Below are 17280 nucleotides of genomic sequence, written 5' to 3' on the forward strand. Positions count from 1 at the left end.
CTCATGAAAAAGAAGCTGTGATATATTAAACAATCTAGTTTGGATATGCAGGGAATTCCTCACAGATAAAATGTTAAATCTAGAACAAAACCAACTGGAACACTAATGCATGACTATAGATCTAGGTCCACAAATCCTTTTGACACTCAGGAGGCCTTAACTTTACAAGGCAGACCTAAGTCACACTGAAGTTCCAGGTTCAGCCAGTACTGTCACCTGTGTAGTCCTGATGCCGTTCCCTGCCCCCCTCCTAAAATCCACAACCATTAATCATCCTACTCAGTGGAGCAAACAATCATACTGCAAATCATGTAGTAAATCTTCAGATCAATCCTGTGATCTTGTACCATGAGCCAAGAAGAAAACAGTTTTAAGCCTTCCAATTTACCTCCCCAGAGCTCATACAAATGCCAGTGTGGGTGCAGTCAGGAGGTGGCAGGAGAACAAGGGCGGGAGGCCAAAATCAGTACTAGCTTCTGAGAGCACTCACTGAAACATAGCACCCCTGCAATGCCAGCCTACACCAGCACCACAGGCTACACCACACTTGAAGCTAACACACTGAAATGAATGAAGCTGGGGGAACAGACGCAGAACTGAGGCAAGAGAAAACAAAGAAAAATTTAATTTTGTAAGCTGTTGGCTGCTGCCCCATCATTCATCAATACAAAGCATCAAATCTGTATGAAGCTGGTGAAACAAAGCAACAAAGTCAAACGAAGACACTGATGAGCAAGAAGAATTTTTAAAATACAGCAAGAGATGCACTTTGGCCTACCGTTCGCTTTGATATGACTACTTAATTCCATTACTTCATCAACACCAAATCTATACCAAAAAGCATCGGTTCATTCAAGACATCATGCCATTAGAAGTAATTGTCATATTCTTTGGAGCTGCTCAATCAATAGGGTTTTGCTATGTGAAGTTGAAAGAAAGACTCATCCCTGACCAGGGATAATTCAGAGATTTTCTTAGGACCTTCTGAAAATGGATCAACTAAGAGGCACCTACAGACATCCCAGAGAGAAGCTGACCACCGAGGGAGTCTTAATGTTCAGTACAATATCTGGGTGCCGGGCATCAAATCTTCACATGTAAGGACTGAGCTGGTGCAACGCAAAGGCTAGAAAAACTGACAGGACTTGGAGCTCTTACAGGCTAATCTGTTCCTGGAAACATAGATAGTAGCCCTGCGGATGATTCAGGAACTCCCTGCAAGCATGCGTCATCTTTATTTTTGTAATTTTGTCTCCAAGGAACTCTGGGGCCTCAAAGAAAATACAAGCTTCTCAAGGAAAACAAGTATAGTGTATTTACTTCTGCTGCAGTCCAGAAGAGGAGGGAAATATTTGCTTATTCTTAGAGGATTCAACAAAAGGGTATTTTTTAACCTGAAAGACTCATGATGCAAGACAGATACTACTAATAGGTTATCCCCGTTTTACTAGAAAAATAATGCCAGATAACAGATCTCTGAACTCAATGGAAAACATGATCAAGCCAGACAGATTTCTTAAGATGTCATCTTTCAGGGCTTTTATTTCCATAGCATGCTGAAGACTTAAAGTCCTCAAAGTATTTGAAGACCATTTCAAGCACAAGTTGCTCCAATACAAATGCTACAAAACAATCCCTCGGAGCAGGTCCAATCCCCTATACATAGAAAGAGTTTCAGGTTTCAGTGACCAACCTTTATCCACTACAGCACAAATTGCAACTTAGGAAAACTTGTAAGGAACATAGACCAGCGCTCCCAAACCCAGAACAAGGAAGCAGTGATTCAGAAGAGCTCCACTCAAGCTCTATAGACAACTCACACTGAAGTTATGCATGTGCTTTTGGCCAAGCCACTACTTTTGTGTGGATGAGTTGAATCTGAAATACCATGTAAAAGTACTCTGAACTTAGACTAACATTCAGAATGTAGACACCTTAAATTCTAAAAAATAATCTATATGGGCATCAAGAAGCATCACCTTTTAACTTCTTCTGAACTGCCCACTTGACTAATATCACCAGTGCTTTGGCATAAAAGCTCTAACACTGCACAACTGTAATTCAAGGAGCTATTCAAGCTATCATTCATGGAATATTTTCAGCTCCACTTGATTTCTTAAACTAAGAGAAATACACTAAAGGAAGACTTTAGAGCAGAATTAGGTATCACTCCCACAGCAATTAGAAAGCCGTGACAGAGGACAACAGCAGTTGTAACAATTTCACTTTTCACCATTCTTCACACAGAAGCTACTAAAAGATACACTTGGCTGACCTTGCTTTCACATGTTTAAGTCTTTATTCCTACTTAGCTACAAAAGCTACTAGTAATGCCAAAAAAATCCACAAAACAAAAGCAGCTCTAAAACCTCCATATTTTCATTTATACAAACTAGTCAGACTGAAAACCAATGACACTGTAGAACGCCAGTATTGACCATGTAAATTCAAACTGCAAATATTTTTAGTTATTGACACTGAGGAGAGGTTCAACTCTACTCAGCTATCCACTGATTTTTACTAGGTTTATGCTACTTGTGCTCCACTGACCTCAGGTTCACTGAAGTAATAAGTGAACAGATAGAGACTTTCTGCTCCAACATACAGTGGCACTTGACAAAGGCACCAACTAAAAGGCATGGATCTCTTACTAGTTCAAGGGAAATCTGCTCAAAGTAGCTGACTGCAAATAAGTGTATACTCCATATTCTGACTTAAAGCAAGAGATAGCACAGGAAGCAGAAAGAAAAGGAAATGTCACAAGTAAACTGAGTCTAAAAGCCAGCAATTTTCCAAACATGAACAGAAGAATGAAAGACAGTAGAAGAGAGAAAGATCTTTGTAAGCTGTCAGGCTCTTTATTAATATCTAAGAATTGCAGGCAACAGCAGGAGTACAGGGTGTAGGGCCTTCACTGACCTTACCCTCAAAAGCACTATGGGATAACCCATGCTCATGTCAGTTAAAACTCAGGCAGATTACACCAGGATCAACGAAACCAACACTAGACACTGTCGCTACAGTTCCACAGATGGCTCACTAACATCTTGGGAAAGTTTGGAAAAATCTTTCACATCTATAAAAATTTTCTTTAACAAAACTATCGACCAGTTTCACCTGAATAGGAGCTTACCCATGTTATAACTTATTTAGTGTACGCAACAAGCCACAAGCTATGTTTTCCTTTTACTTTGCAGAAAGTTCAGGTATTGTGAAACACATAGAAGTGTGTCAGTCATTCTGACCAGGAGTTTATTCATTCCAGGGGAGCAAAGCCTGTTAGAACAAGTAGCCAGAGTAATCTCATCTGATCAAAACTCCTCAGCTGCTTTCTACTACCTCTCCTGACAGCAGATACATACCCACTCCCTAGAACATCAACAGTAGCAAGGCAAAGCTCAAGGTATCACATTAAAGCAAGCATGTAATTTGACTTTTTTCCTTCCAACAGAAAGTTTTGGAACCCTTACAAAGTAAATATTTTGAGGAGCCAGAACTTCCAGTTTGGGGAATAATTTTATTTCTGGTTAGTGATCAGGGAATAATTTTATTTCTATTTAGTGATCCAACAGTAACAGAACCTAGTCCATACATGTTGTCTGCTCCGTCCCATACACCAAGATGTCTCAAGAACGAAATGAGTCCTCCATTTGCTATACCACTTTATATCACAAAAATAAGTCACAACTTGGAGGACAAAGACAGGAAGCCACCAATTTTCTTTGCTGATAAATCCACTTTCTTCAGAGAACATCCTAAACTTTTGGACATATTGTGGCTTTCCTCCATTTCCAGGAATGCCACTTGTTCAAGTCTCCAGTTACGTTTCAACCAAAAACGACATCCCTTCATTTTCTTTTTTCACTAAAGAGAAAAACAGGAGACTGATTATAGTAATATACACTAAAGAAATGACAAGCATATAATTTGTTTTGGGTTTTGTTGTCTTTTTTCCTTAAAAACATTCCTTGCTTTGGGTATAGCATGCAGTCCATCCACATCGACACCATATTTCTTAGCCTCCATACTGAATGTTCTTATATATGTATTTACGTATTATGTAAAATAAAATAGATACATATTTTAACAATTTAAACCAGACCAAGGTATCTCTAAGTTAGATAAGAATTCCAGCATTAACATCTGTTCTCCAGCAATGAACGTGCTGAGAAACGAATGCACATATCTGTACAATACTAGTTACATTCATCTCTTGTTTGGTTAAACAATGCTGTCTCCATGTTATGGAGGCATGATGTAGAGCTGAATCCATAAAAACCTCAATTTTTTTCTCCCTTACCACCTCAAGTAACAGTACCCACACTTTCAAACAGCAGAGGAACACTCATTCCAAATGAGGCACCCTCCCACCACCACAGGATGCTACATGTTAACATGTATTGGGTTTGGGGACGATGCTTTCAAAGCTTGCTTTCTTTTGCTGCCCTCCACCTCATGCACAACACACTCAGGAGAACCTTATTTTACATGCCGACCATGACTATCACCAGCTTACAGGCCACAAGAGAAAATAGCTCTTTGTGGCCGCGTAGACAGCTCAACTGTGTAATTATTCTCCCTACCAACTGACTTTCTGGTAGAGAAATACACTTGTGCAACTTTCAAAAACCAACTAGCAGGTAAACCTCTAACACCTCACCGGAAAACATTAGAGATGTGACAAAATGGCATTCATCAAACTCCTCACAATCCTAATCACTGCCAGCTCTCCAGCAGACTAGATGTCTCAGCTCAAAGATATAGAAATAAGCTAAAGCTTCAGGAGACATAGCAGATAGGTTCGCGGAGCACCCTGCACACACTACCACAACACAAGGAAAGAGGATAAAAAAAAGTTAAAGACCAAAGCTGCTCCAGGCTGCCAAGCCCATGCTTGAACAGCTCCAGCCCTTCCCCCAAGAGCCAGCGCTCAGGCAGGTCGTGAGAAACCCTCGACTGTCTCACTGGAAGACTCTGCACCCGCCCCAGGGGAAGGAGGAAAAAAAACCCAGGCTTTCCACCTCTCAGGAGTATGCCAAGAACAACACGGTGCCACTAAGTGATCAGGGCAGCAAAGGCCGTGAAATGACACTGGCAGAGCTCCTTCCAATGCAGATGTCTATCTCTGCAATAGCTAACAGCATATGCACCAGCAGAATTGGGAGGTGCAGAGGTTAGACACAAATACTTCCTAATCTGTGCCTTTTATTAAAAGAAAAAAACAAATACCTCCAGAGAAAAAAAGTGAGAACACAGGAAACCGCCATCTTAACAGGCTGACAGCATGACTGGTTACACAAGCAGCACAGCTCAGAAAAAAAAAGAAAGAGCTGAACAACACCTTCCCTTCTCACTTGTCCCAGGTGGACAAGGTTTTTCAATTGAACTCCCTTCTGCTTTGCAGAAGCAGACCACTGCTATGACCGCTTCATCAAAATACCCTTTGCAATCTCAGCGTGCTGCACACTTTGCAAAGAAAGCCACCTTGTCGTCTTCTGAGAGTCATCTCACTAATTGCCTATCCACTAGTTTCAAGTCAGACAACTTTTCAGATGAAGCTTCCTCCTCCACTGGCTTATCATGCAGACAAACTGAAGTAACTTAATACTCAGGGCAGGGTAGAAAGCTTTGCTGTTTTGTACCCTTTATTATATACAGCTATACAACTGCATTCACATTCCACACATTATTATGTACTTCCCTGAGCACCATTTAATAACAAATTATTGAGGGGAAAGAAATGCGCATCAAGAGAATCAGCTCCATATCCTGGCAGTCAGATGCCTGCTGTTCCATAGAGACCAAAGTCCAACATCTCAGCTGTTTTCCTTCAGATGCAAGTTATTTGAAGCTATTCCCTTTGCCTTCTATTCCAGGAGTTTCTAGATGTCAGTGTATATGTTTCAGCATTGACTTTATACCCCAAAGCAAGAGTAGACAGGTCTCGCCAAGCAGAACAAATCACATTTTTTTTAAATATTAAAATTCACAGCATTCAGCTGCCTCTGAATACTGTGCTTCATTCTGCTTCCTGTAGCTGTGACTGCAGCAAGTGGAAGCTGCCTTGTTACCTCCAAGTCCATCAATTATTTAAAGAAAACACCTTTCCAGAGAGACTCAAGTATCAATTATTTAGTCTTTGAGCAGGAAACAAGAAACCTTTAAAACAGGAAAAAAGATTTCTGGAAAGGGCTGTTGGGCCACATGAACAAATTTGGTTTTGTACGCTAGCAACCTGTCTGAACCAAAATGAAAAAGCCAAAATAAAACAACCCATAAAAAAAGACAAAAGCTCATAGGCACACACAAGCTCAGCAAGTGCCTGAGCCTATTACTGCCAAAGGAAGAGCCCCAACTATATCAGGGGGCTTCAGCACAGGTCTTCACATGGAAGACCTTTATCAATTTTTTATAAATGCCTGCTCTCTAGACTGGAAGCATAAAACTGAAAAGCACCTTTAATACCAGGACAACAGTCAACAATGCTTACCACAAAGATCAAGAGGATGCAAAGCCCCCTGTTTATTACACCCTTGCCTTTCACATTCAGGTTCAGATTAGGGACGAAGACAGCCCTAAGATTTTCAGCTTTTGCACAGACTTCTAAAGACAAAGACATAGAAACAGCTCTCAGAAGAAACACATGTAAAGGGATAAAACACTGTTGCTTTGCTCCCAAAAAGGAACAGAGACAGGAAACACTGAAGCAAAACAAATGCTGGTCCCCCCTTCCCAACAGGGGCTGAGGCACACTTTGAACTGGAAAAGGAAAATAAACTTATTTTAAATCCTGCTAAGAGCCCTGGGTTTGGATACAGTTCCTCTTCTGGTCAGCATATTTTATTTTCCATTTGCTGAAAGTTTTCTGCATAAGTGATAACAGAATTCAAGTGTGAATAATTGAGCAGAATGATACTTCTCTCTCAAATGGCTTCAATTCCAAGATTTATGTCAGATTGGTAAAGATGATCAGCAAAAGCCTGGCCATTCAAGTCAGTGGTTTCAACTGCAAACATTGCAATCTCTTATTTTGTCAATATTTGAGGATTGCCATTTTCTGCAGGTTAAATCCTTTGTTGTAATCCTCACCTGTGACATGACTAAAATAGAATTTACCCAACAATGATTTTTCAGCTCACTGACCATACTGAAAACAGGTTTTGTTCAGTCATCCAGAATAAAGAGAAGCTATTTTACAATGCAAAAAAAAATCAAATATAAAGACATTCAACTATATTTAAGTAATTAAATTGTGGCTGTTTTCAAAATGAAGTCATCTGAACCTAGACACTTCAGGTTTTTCCCCCCTCTGATTTTAATCTAGCAATCAAAAAAAGATCTCAGCCTTTGGGGGGGGACACACGACACGACACCCAAACCATTAAACTTTAAAACCCACACATACCTAACCTCGATGAGCTTTACCGTGATCATCTCCAACATTTTTCTTAACCTTTATCAGATGCTTTTAGCTGAGCATGAGCCCAAGGGTCACAGAGAAGGACCCTGTTGCTGCCCATGGTACACTAGGGGCTGGAAGGCTGCGTCAGTACCCTCACACAAGCCAGCAACACTACAGCTCTAGAAGAGCCATAGATTTTAGGACTGTGCAATACTAGCGAGGAAGACATATGACCATCCTTTGGACATACAATCAGAAGCCACCTGGAAAATGACCATTTCTTAATTCTCCCTTGGCACCAGCCTGGAACGTTTACTCCAAAGTAAAGAAAATTCTTGTCTGAGGGTTTGATTTACTTTATCTGAGGTACTTCAGCTTAAAGCAACAATGAAAACCATAGCATGTCCATGAATTTTGCTAATTGGAAATGCACCGCAGATGCTGAAGTACAGAACTCTGTTCTACCAGAAACAGGAAGTTTTCACCCAGGAAGTCACAGTGCAAAGCAGCATGGCACAAAAAGCCCATGAGTAAAACCATTCTTGATTCACAGGCGTAAATGTCTCCTGTGTCTGAAACCCACATATTTTACCATACCCCACCCAAGTGGAAATTTTTTTGTAAACGCAGAAAATTACATAAAGCAAGCATCTGTAGCAACAGTTTTAACAGCTCTGTTAACTGCACTTCCCCATGCACACACCTCAATGAGATTTATAGTCGAACAGTAAAATTAGAAGAAGAGTTTAATTTATTTATGTTCAGTAGTGCTCAAACTATGCCACACCTAATATACAAGGGGAAACTTGACAGAAGACTATGAGAATTAATTGTAGGAGTTGGTCAGCAGAAAAATCCCCCCCTCTCCTTCCCCTGCCCCCAAACATCCATTTACAGGTAATGGTCGACTGGTAGCCACACACCAAAGCTTCACAAACTAAATTAACTATCCTCTAAGAAAATCAGAGGTCAGCCTCAAGACAAAACAATCTGTAAGGGACCAAAAAGCATATTCCTCAGTTATTTATTAGAAGTTAGCCTACAACTTAAACTTCTTCATCCAGATTATCTACACATTTGCATCCGGTCGTGATCAAATTGATAACACACCACGTCAACAATTTTCTTGCTACATCCAAGAGCAAAAAGTTACATCTTCAATACCAAAAGAAGTGCCCCAATTACATAGCATTTTAGGGCTCAGAACAAGGGCTTTTTATAGGATCCGTTCATTAAGTATTACAAGGCCTAAAGCTAGCAAAAGGGAGCCCAGAACATACCTCATTTCAGTCCTGTCAGATATTACCTACATGAAGGCTCTTGAAGGTTAGACATTGCTCCTAACAAAAGATTTTTTTTTTTTCTTTTCTGCCCCTGCAACACCCTGCAAGGGGGCAGGGAGGAGAGGAAAGAGGCTTTAAACAGGAAAACAGCATAAGATTAATCATTCTACAATGCAGTAAACATCAGGCAAAGCCTGGGCCCAGAGAGAAGAATAAGACTCAAGTGAGGTTTCTTCTGATTTGATCTTCTTACCTGGGGACTGGAGACAGCTTCCTTTTAGCTTCCTTTGTGTCAGAGTGTTAACTGGATCAACTTACACTAAATAAAAATCACACAGAGTGCACACCAGACAGAGAAGAGCAGCTTTCAATGATTTTGATTTAGTTCTAGACCTCACCTTTAGCAAGTCCACCCTTGAGCGAGATCAACAAAAATAAAGCCAAATACCAACCATGTAGCTTACTTGCACATTGTTTTTCAACACAATTATAAATTCATTTCCAAACTTTTAGGAAGCTATTTCTAAAAACCGCTGTTTCAGTGGCATTGTAATTTTGAACATGAAAATCTTCTAAAGACAGGCAACATCACTATGCTCTTCCCTCCCCACCCTGCAAGAACAGAGCTAAAAGGACATACGTCCCACTCTAAAAGTACCTTCTTCCAGTGTCATTAGCCAGAGGAAAAGGAACATCATTCCAACAACACAGGTGTCCTGGATTTGTTTAAAATAAACAACCAAAAAACCAAAAGCTGCAAAGTATTTTCCCCCCCACAGCTGATTCCTACTTCACACCAAAGACTAGACTTGAATTCCCACCTGACCCCTTCTCTCTCCACACAACTACTCTGCCAAGCAGATAGTGGTAGCATCTCAACCATCCATACCCAAGCATTTAAATTTCACACATCTAATCTAAGTATAAAGTGGCTCAGGAAGTCATAAAAGCATGCGAGTACTGATGCCTAACTTACTGACGGAGATAGCCAGAACGCTATTCCACTGAGCATTTGTGAGTAACATACACCCTGTACTTCCATTCTCTAGGAGCTGGTGTCCTTCCATTTTATCCAGAGCTCTAGGTCACAAGCTCTGTGTCCCTATAAAGAAAAAAAAGCAGTGCTGGAAAAATCTTATCCTGCCAGTTATCTTAAAATATTCTTCCCTCCACCACCACCTTTGAAGGCCTACTAAGGAAACAAAAACCCAACACAACAAGTATTTTATTTTTACAGGGTTGGGTTTTTTTATTCAGAAAGGCTCAAAACTAAACCACTAAGTCTACACTGAGTCCGTGAGGTAAAGTCAGACATATGCTTAACAGCCTTATGCAGATACTCTGAAAGTGTCAAATTGCAGTTTGTTCTACACAAAAACCAGCCAGTATTGAAGTTAGGCAGGTACACCACCATGGGTCCTGCATAATACCAAGCCTTTTCCAGCTTACCTTAAACTCTCTCCTTAGAAATACACAAGGGCCATTCCTTCCTTAAAAGAAAGTTTACAAAGGGGAAAAAACCAACCACCTTCCCGACATAAACCACACACAATGCATTTTACTTGAACTCTCCTCATAGGGTCTGTATGCAGCAGCTTCTCGGCAGCACTCTGTAGCAGTCACAAACGGGAAATAAAACATTCACCTGACACTCCGAAGACAAACAGGTAGAAGGTAAACGACCAAACGGGAACTGGCGATGTGTGAATTATCCAAGCACCCACCCTGGGACCCCACAGGAGCCGGAACAGGCCCGGCCACTGAGCGCGGCGACACCTGAGGTGACCTGAGCTACCCGTTTCCACAGGAAGCTGAAAGGGTGTCAGAGCGGTCCCTCGCCTACACAGGTTACAAGCAGTTAAAGTTAGAACTTAAAAAAACAAGTTACAGGCCTCAATCCTCGCACACACGGGGCAGTTGCTTCTGCTAACAGCAACACCTGGACTGAGGGCCGGGGCTGGCAGCAGCCGGTGCAGCAAGGAGCTGGCAAACGCCGCCCTGCAGCTGCAACAACCCGAAAAACCCTTTTTTAAAAAAAAAAAAATATTTTTCTCCCTTGTGGCACCTCACTCAACGAAACGACTTCGCGTGCAGCCCCAGAGGAAGCCTCGCCCGGCCTCTCCGGCTTCCTTTAATGGACAAGGACAATGGCAGAGGCTCACCATAGCCCCGCGTTTTCGGGAAACTTAGGAAGTCCGAGGGCTGCTGCCCGCCCCGGGGGAGGGCAGCCGGGCAGCGCTTGCTCCCCGCCGGTTCAATGGCTGCCAGCTCCCAGGAGACGTTGCAAGGGAGAGCCGTGCTGCAGGGAGGGTCAAAATGCCGATGCTTAAAGCCGGGGGGTAGAAAGGGGCACTCCGTACGGCGGGGACGCGGCGCGACCCCCGGGACAGACGGCTGAGGGGGATGCCCGGGACGGCGGCGGGTCGGGCAGGGACTCACCGGGGGCAGCAGCCTGCTCGCTAAGTTTCGTCAAGTTGGGCGGAGGGCGAGGCGGCGGTCGACGTACTCAGGAGTCCCTCCGCTAATCCATAGACACAGCGCGGCGGCGCTCCCGGACCTTCCCCGCCTCAGCGCGGGCGGTCGCCAGCGCCCGCTCTCTGCCAGCGCCCCCACCGCTGCCGTGCTCCCCCCGGGCGCCGAGGCAGCGCGGAAATGCACGCCCGTCCCTCCAGCCACGCCCGCTCCCCGCTGCACACAAAGGCGACGCGCGGGAGGCCCACCTCTCCCTCCAGACCCTCGGGCTTCCGCGGACCTCCGGGCGGCTTCGCCCGCTGTGACCCCCGCAGACGTCCCCCGAGCTGGCAAGGGAGCCTCGGCGCCCCGCGAGGACCCCCGAAGCAGGGCGGAGGCTGCGAGCGCCAGCGGCCCCCGCCCCAGCGGCGGGGTCGGCCGCCCCTCACGTTCCCACCGCCCCTTCCCCGTAGGCGACCCCCGCAGCCCCCTTCGGCGGCTCAGCTGGAGGAAGCCCGTGACCGCTTAGTAAGGCTCTCAGCTTTTTTATTTCAGACCAGTTTTCTGGTCGAGATGGCCGCGTCCCCCGCCCTGCGGAAGAGGCTCAGAAGCCGGCCTGCCCCGCGCCCCGCCCCCGGGCCGGGCTGAGGGAGCTCGGCTGTGGCCCGCGCGGCCGGCCCGTCCCCTCAGCGGCGTTCCCTCCCGCCTCAGGCGTTTTCGGAGCGAGAGGCAGCACGCCAGCAACAGCACTTTCAGTATAATATTGAAGGCACAGTCGAGCTTTACCTGGGAAGCCGGAAGGCGAAGGAGAAAAAATAAATAAATAAAACAAACGACCCCGAAGGGTATTTTGAGTCTTGAGGCGTCCTAAGGCTTTTAACTCTCTCTTTCGAGGTGCTGGGAAGATAGGCAGGAAAAGGAGGGGCTGAGTCGTGGTTTTTACACGCATGTGGTGAGCAAGTGGTAGCTCACACCTGAGGTAGTCACCGCCCGGCAGGTGGGGGAATGCCCTCCCTTCCCTGTCTGGCTTAGCTCCTGACGTCCACCCACCGCTCCTCTTCCCTTCTTTTCTGTGCCTTACGCTCTCTCGACACAGGGAAACACATATGTTGTCTTCATTCTCTTCCTCATACACAGAGCAAAAGTATTTTCTTCAGTGCCTCACTGACTGTGAAAATACATTTGTGTGCAGGAAGGCAAGGCCAAGGAAGGTACTTCAACACCAGAGGCATTATTACAGACCTTCCCATATTCTCTACGCTTCCTTCACCTGCTCCAGGGCTTGGACTTTGGAGACTTCCTTATTCCCCCTAGATCAGGGACAAGCACTGCGCACAAAGATGGCAGCAATCCCACGGAGTGCTCAGCTAAGGGGTGAAAGGAACTGGTGAGCAATTAAACGTGGTGAGCTTAGTGCTTCTCGTGTGTGATAATTCTCCACCAGGTCAAGGCTGACAACCAAAACCATGCTAGAGTTAATATGGCGTAATGCACAGTTCCCCTCACCCACACCCATCTGAAGTCAGAGAAAGCGGATAAACACCAGTGCGTCACCCACCTGCTGGTCGCGTTATCAAGATTCCTTCTCATCCGCTACATGCAGTTGTTCAAAGAAAAGAGGGGAGGGTTGTTTGCGCCTTCAAAACTCCCGAATGCAAGAGATTGCCTTAGGCACCGGTATTGTAACTGCTGGCTTAAGCCAAAGGCAGGAAAGGCTGAACTTTTCAAGGGCCATAACTAGGCTCAGCTGTCCCCCCAAAAGATACCACCGTTTCAGGGCTCCAGTCTGGGTCTGGAGAAAGCCATCTCTAATTCTGTGGAGGGACCTAAAGATTGTTGCACAATAGCAGCTTCTCTATAGTCTCCTCCGTTTGCAGGCCTCCCTGAGCTTGCTCAAGGCTTCCTAGAAACCGAAGTAAAATTGAATTGACTGGTAAAGCTAAAAGAAGATGCTAGAAGAAGAATCTCCTGAATTTTAGGGAGGATCTAAGTGAGGAAGGGGAGCTAGGAAGGGTCATTGGATTATCAGGTGGTAAAAAGATCTAGAAGAGATCCTTTGTCTATCTTGGAAGTACTTCAGTCATCTTACGGAGCACTCAGTCACATCTCCAGTAAAGTCCAGAGCCAAGGCAGAAAGCTCCAGTGTGCTGCTTCTGTAAGAGATGGGAAGACGGAGGGTGCAATAGTAACTGCTGAGATTCAGCAGGGGAAATGGGAAATTTCGGGGAAATTCAGCAGCTTTAGGATGCAAGGACTGTGGAATTAGGAAGGGCATTTTTAAGAAAAGTAAGGTTCTCTTGCAGTTTAAAATAGTCTTGTAAAATGGTTAGTGTTTGCAGTTCGCAAAGTAGTTGAATTGACTGTGTTCACTGTTAGCCTGGAAATAGTTCAAACAACCTCCCTATGTCCCCTTTATTTGCCTTTCACATTATCTCTGTTCTGTGTGCTTCACTGTGTTGCCAAGAAAATTAGGGTAAAAATCTCATCCATCACAGAAACATTAACTAAGTGCTAGGGCAAATTGGAGGACTTTTAAAAGACAGTCTCTTCAGCAGTAAAAGGGTGTAATAGTACTGCAGGAATGAAAATGGAAAATCTGATTTGTTAGTGAACTTGTGCAGCCCGGTGTTCACATATGGTTTGTCACGCTGTTTCCTCTGGCCACTACAAACGTTTCCTGAAATTAATGAATGATCCATTACGAGGAGTGGCTGGTGGAAAATGGCATGACCAGAGCTATTCACCAATTCCACTGTATCTGCTCAGCATTATCATTATCATAAAATGCAAATTTTCAGTGGACGAAATGTCTATTTATGTAGGGAGGTTCCTGGAAATCAAAGTTAAAGTTGGAATTATCATGTGGTTTTGATAATTATGAGGTTAAGAGAGATAAGGGTGTGTGGGAAAAAAAGCCCACAGAAGCTACTGAGAGACTTCAAACAACTTCAAATACTGAGAAATCAGTAGCTGGACCTAAGAGAGAAAGTAGAAATATTTTCGGGAAAACCTTTATAACATTTTCGAGATCAATTAGAAGAAGAATAAATTAGGATGGAACTATTCAGCTATCAAATAAAATTAGAGTGGATTAGACTGAATCAGTGATTTAACTTTATTCATCATTTCTCCACAGTATTTTCTCCATCTCCCCAGCTCCCTCTGCTTTTACCAAGTAGCCATTGCACCTGTCTGCTCCGGTTCCACTCATCAGCCTCTGACAGAAGTCTGTGAGATAAAGGAAGCCACTCGCACACTGGCAGTATCTAAAATTAATATTACTAAAACATGAGACATTAGTAAGGATTACAGTCAGTCTGTGAATAATTTATTCCCTCCACACTCATTTAGAAATATCTATATACCACAGACTGTATCATTCAACACAGTATATCCTTCCTTTACGTTTCTTATTTTAAAAAGGAAAACGTCCGCACAAGTAGAAAGATCGCAGGAGTAGATGTCTTTTCTAACAGCTTTCTTCTAGCCTAATCGGAATCTACAGTGGTCTGTTCCTGGCATCTTTGTTATGCAGATCTTTTCCTGCAGAAAAAAACTCGGGTTTACTGCTGACCTTCACTTCGGCTGGGGTAGCAGTGACATCCAGCGGTTCGGAGAGAAAAAGAAATTTGCTCGTTCTTTTCTTTCTACCAAAGTGCATCACAGCAAACGCATCAGAAAATGGCAGGGAGCCCTTGGCATTCCCTTCTCTTTGTGGATATTTGCAAATGGCACCAACTGCAGGCAGTTTGACGGCGTGGGAGTGGATAACCCACACGGGGAAACACAAATGCAGAACAGGAAATAAACAGAAAACACCCTCTGAGGCAGACCATCTTTCTAATGCCTTTAAATGGACACCACAGATAGGAAACGTAATCGGCATTTTAAAAAGTTCAAGTAAAAACAACCTTCCTATGTCACACCTACCCCATTGACTTCACAGCATTTTCCATCTTCAAATTTTTTTATTAACCCTGTATTTGTACTGAAAAAAAAAGAATGGGCTTACAAACAAGGGAAAGTTGATTGAAGATAAATTACTACAGGGAAGTTTTGTTTCTCAAGTCCAGAATAAACAAACTTTCAATTATTAGAGTTTCTATTAACTAGCTGAGTGTTGAACTGTGATGTGATATTTGATGCACTGAGAAGTGATTTAGATTTTGTGTACATGTGTTAAAAGAAAAAAATCAAAACATTAGATGCATGTAAGCAACTGGGCCAGCAGAGGTAGCTGTTGGTACAACAAAATCAACAACTATGAAGACTTTTCTTTTCAATGAACATTTTACATTTAAAGAAAAAAACATTTTTTTAAACCAGATAGTCAGACCTTGCAGTCTCCAGCATTGGAAATCCACTTAGAATTAATTTGTTCCTCCTTTACTGTTTTGCTGTCATTTTTATTTCTTAGAGACTGCCCATTTCCAATTCCTATTAACTATTCCTACCTCCTAGGCACCGCATTATTTTCTATCCTCTCCATTTGTATTCTGTCAACATGAACTTCAGAAAAGATGACTCAACTCCAAATAATCCCAAGGTTGGCTTAAAAAAAAACAGATTTATCAATCATAATTCTTAAGACCATTTTCAAATATCATTTGGATCTTTTGCAGCTCCAAGTTTTGACTTGATCTCCGAAAAACAGGATTAGAAAACTTTGAAATGTGGGTAAGCTTACGTAACTTTCAAATCAAGAAGTACACTGTCCCGCTAGCTGTTTACAGCAACTATCACTGTTAACAATAAGAAAACACCCTCTCCCAGACCTAGGTCTGACGTGGTTACAGTACGTATGCCTTTGCTGAAGCTGACAGAGGAGAGGACTTTCAGTCTCCATGAGTATTTTAATAAACGACCTCAAAAGGACTTAATGGGTCTTTCTAAAAATGTTTCTATACTAAAGGAGCATTTCATTGTTGCAGCATTAGTGATTTGTATGTTTAACAGCCATTATACTTCAGCTAAACATTCTAAATGCTGGACATGATGACTTCCTGCTTCTGTTTCCAAGATCACAAAACACGGTCCCTTTGGGTGTACTAAGAGCAGGGCTGCAACCTCGTGGCATCCTTGTCATCATCTAGGACTTTCTGCAGTCTGACTGAAAGAACCGGCAGCCAGCTGTCGGAGTGGGTGGAATTCAATTGCATGTACACCAAGTTTTAAGTAGATGCTCTCCAGATTTAGCAGGTTCTAAACGCACTTTATCTTAAATTTCTTGGAATTTTTCTGGCTTCCATCCCATTCTCCAAGGACTGTTTACGCCTTTCACATTTCATGTTTATGTGAAATGCATAAACAGCCCTTGGAACAAGGCCTAAAATCCAGGTCTAAGATCAGTACCTTCTTTGGCTCTCTCTGTGCAAGATCTGTCCTCTGCAAATGGCAAAGCTTTCCAGTTCCCACTGGAAAGAAAACTCAGAACTCAGTAGGAGCCGTGATCCAGAATTCTCCTCCTGTTGTAAGCAAGATCTTTGTTATTAGTAGCATCTCGCAACTGTAAGAAACAGTAGCTCCCACCCATTTTTTTAGCATCTCTTTTGTGTTTCCTACCACTTGCACTCCAAAGTAACAATACGTCTACTGCAGACCAGTGGCCACTTAAACAGTGCTTTGAACTTTGCAGGTTTGTAGAGGAAGAGGTTTTAGGTGTCTTGTGTCAGGCAAGCACTCATGATATGGGTACTTCCTTTCAGAGCTAAAACCCAGGACAAAAAGCCCTCAGGCACAGTTCTTTATTTCATGGAGCAAACTCTTGGCAGCTGCCTGGCTGCTCTGGATGCCATTCAGAGGAGCCCAGCTCCAGTCAGTCATTTTATGTCTTTGAGCACCCAACAGGTTTTTGACACCATCTTATGGGCATACTTACCCAATCAGCTGAGAACACCGGCAGAGACAACACATGGTTCTCTGCACCTGTCCTAGGAGAGCCTTTATAGAGAAACTCTGTGTCATGTAATCAATTTGCTGTAGACTTTTCTGCTCTACTCTCCAAACTCCTGTTCCTTCCTCCATCCCCCAAAACAGTAAAACACTAATTTCAGCTGATAGTAGCATACATGGGTCCAATTTCCATTTAGTTTTCAAATGAAACATCTTGGTCAACATATGAGTCACTCAAAATCCTCACTGCTT

At 43.4% G+C, this 17280-nt stretch overlaps 1 protein-coding gene across 2 annotated transcripts in view; it reads right to left on the reverse strand.

Annotated features, from left to right (window-relative positions):
* The window catches only part of TSPAN14 (tetraspanin 14), a 39309-nt gene extending 28145 nt beyond the window's left edge, over positions 1 to 11164 (reverse strand). For both annotated transcript variants that reach the window (XM_059821000.1, XM_059820999.1), the window contains exon 1: positions 11125 to 11164. The gene's annotated coding sequence lies outside the window, so the exon portion shown is untranslated. The remainder of the gene's footprint in view (positions 1 to 11124) is intronic.
* Positions 11165 to 17280: the final 6116 nt, after the last annotated feature.

The sequence above is a fragment of the Gavia stellata genome, chromosome 9 (genome assembly GCF_030936135.1).
Source record: "Gavia stellata isolate bGavSte3 chromosome 9, bGavSte3.hap2, whole genome shotgun sequence".
In the NCBI taxonomy this organism is placed as follows: Eukaryota; Metazoa; Chordata; class Aves; order Gaviiformes; family Gaviidae; genus Gavia; species Gavia stellata.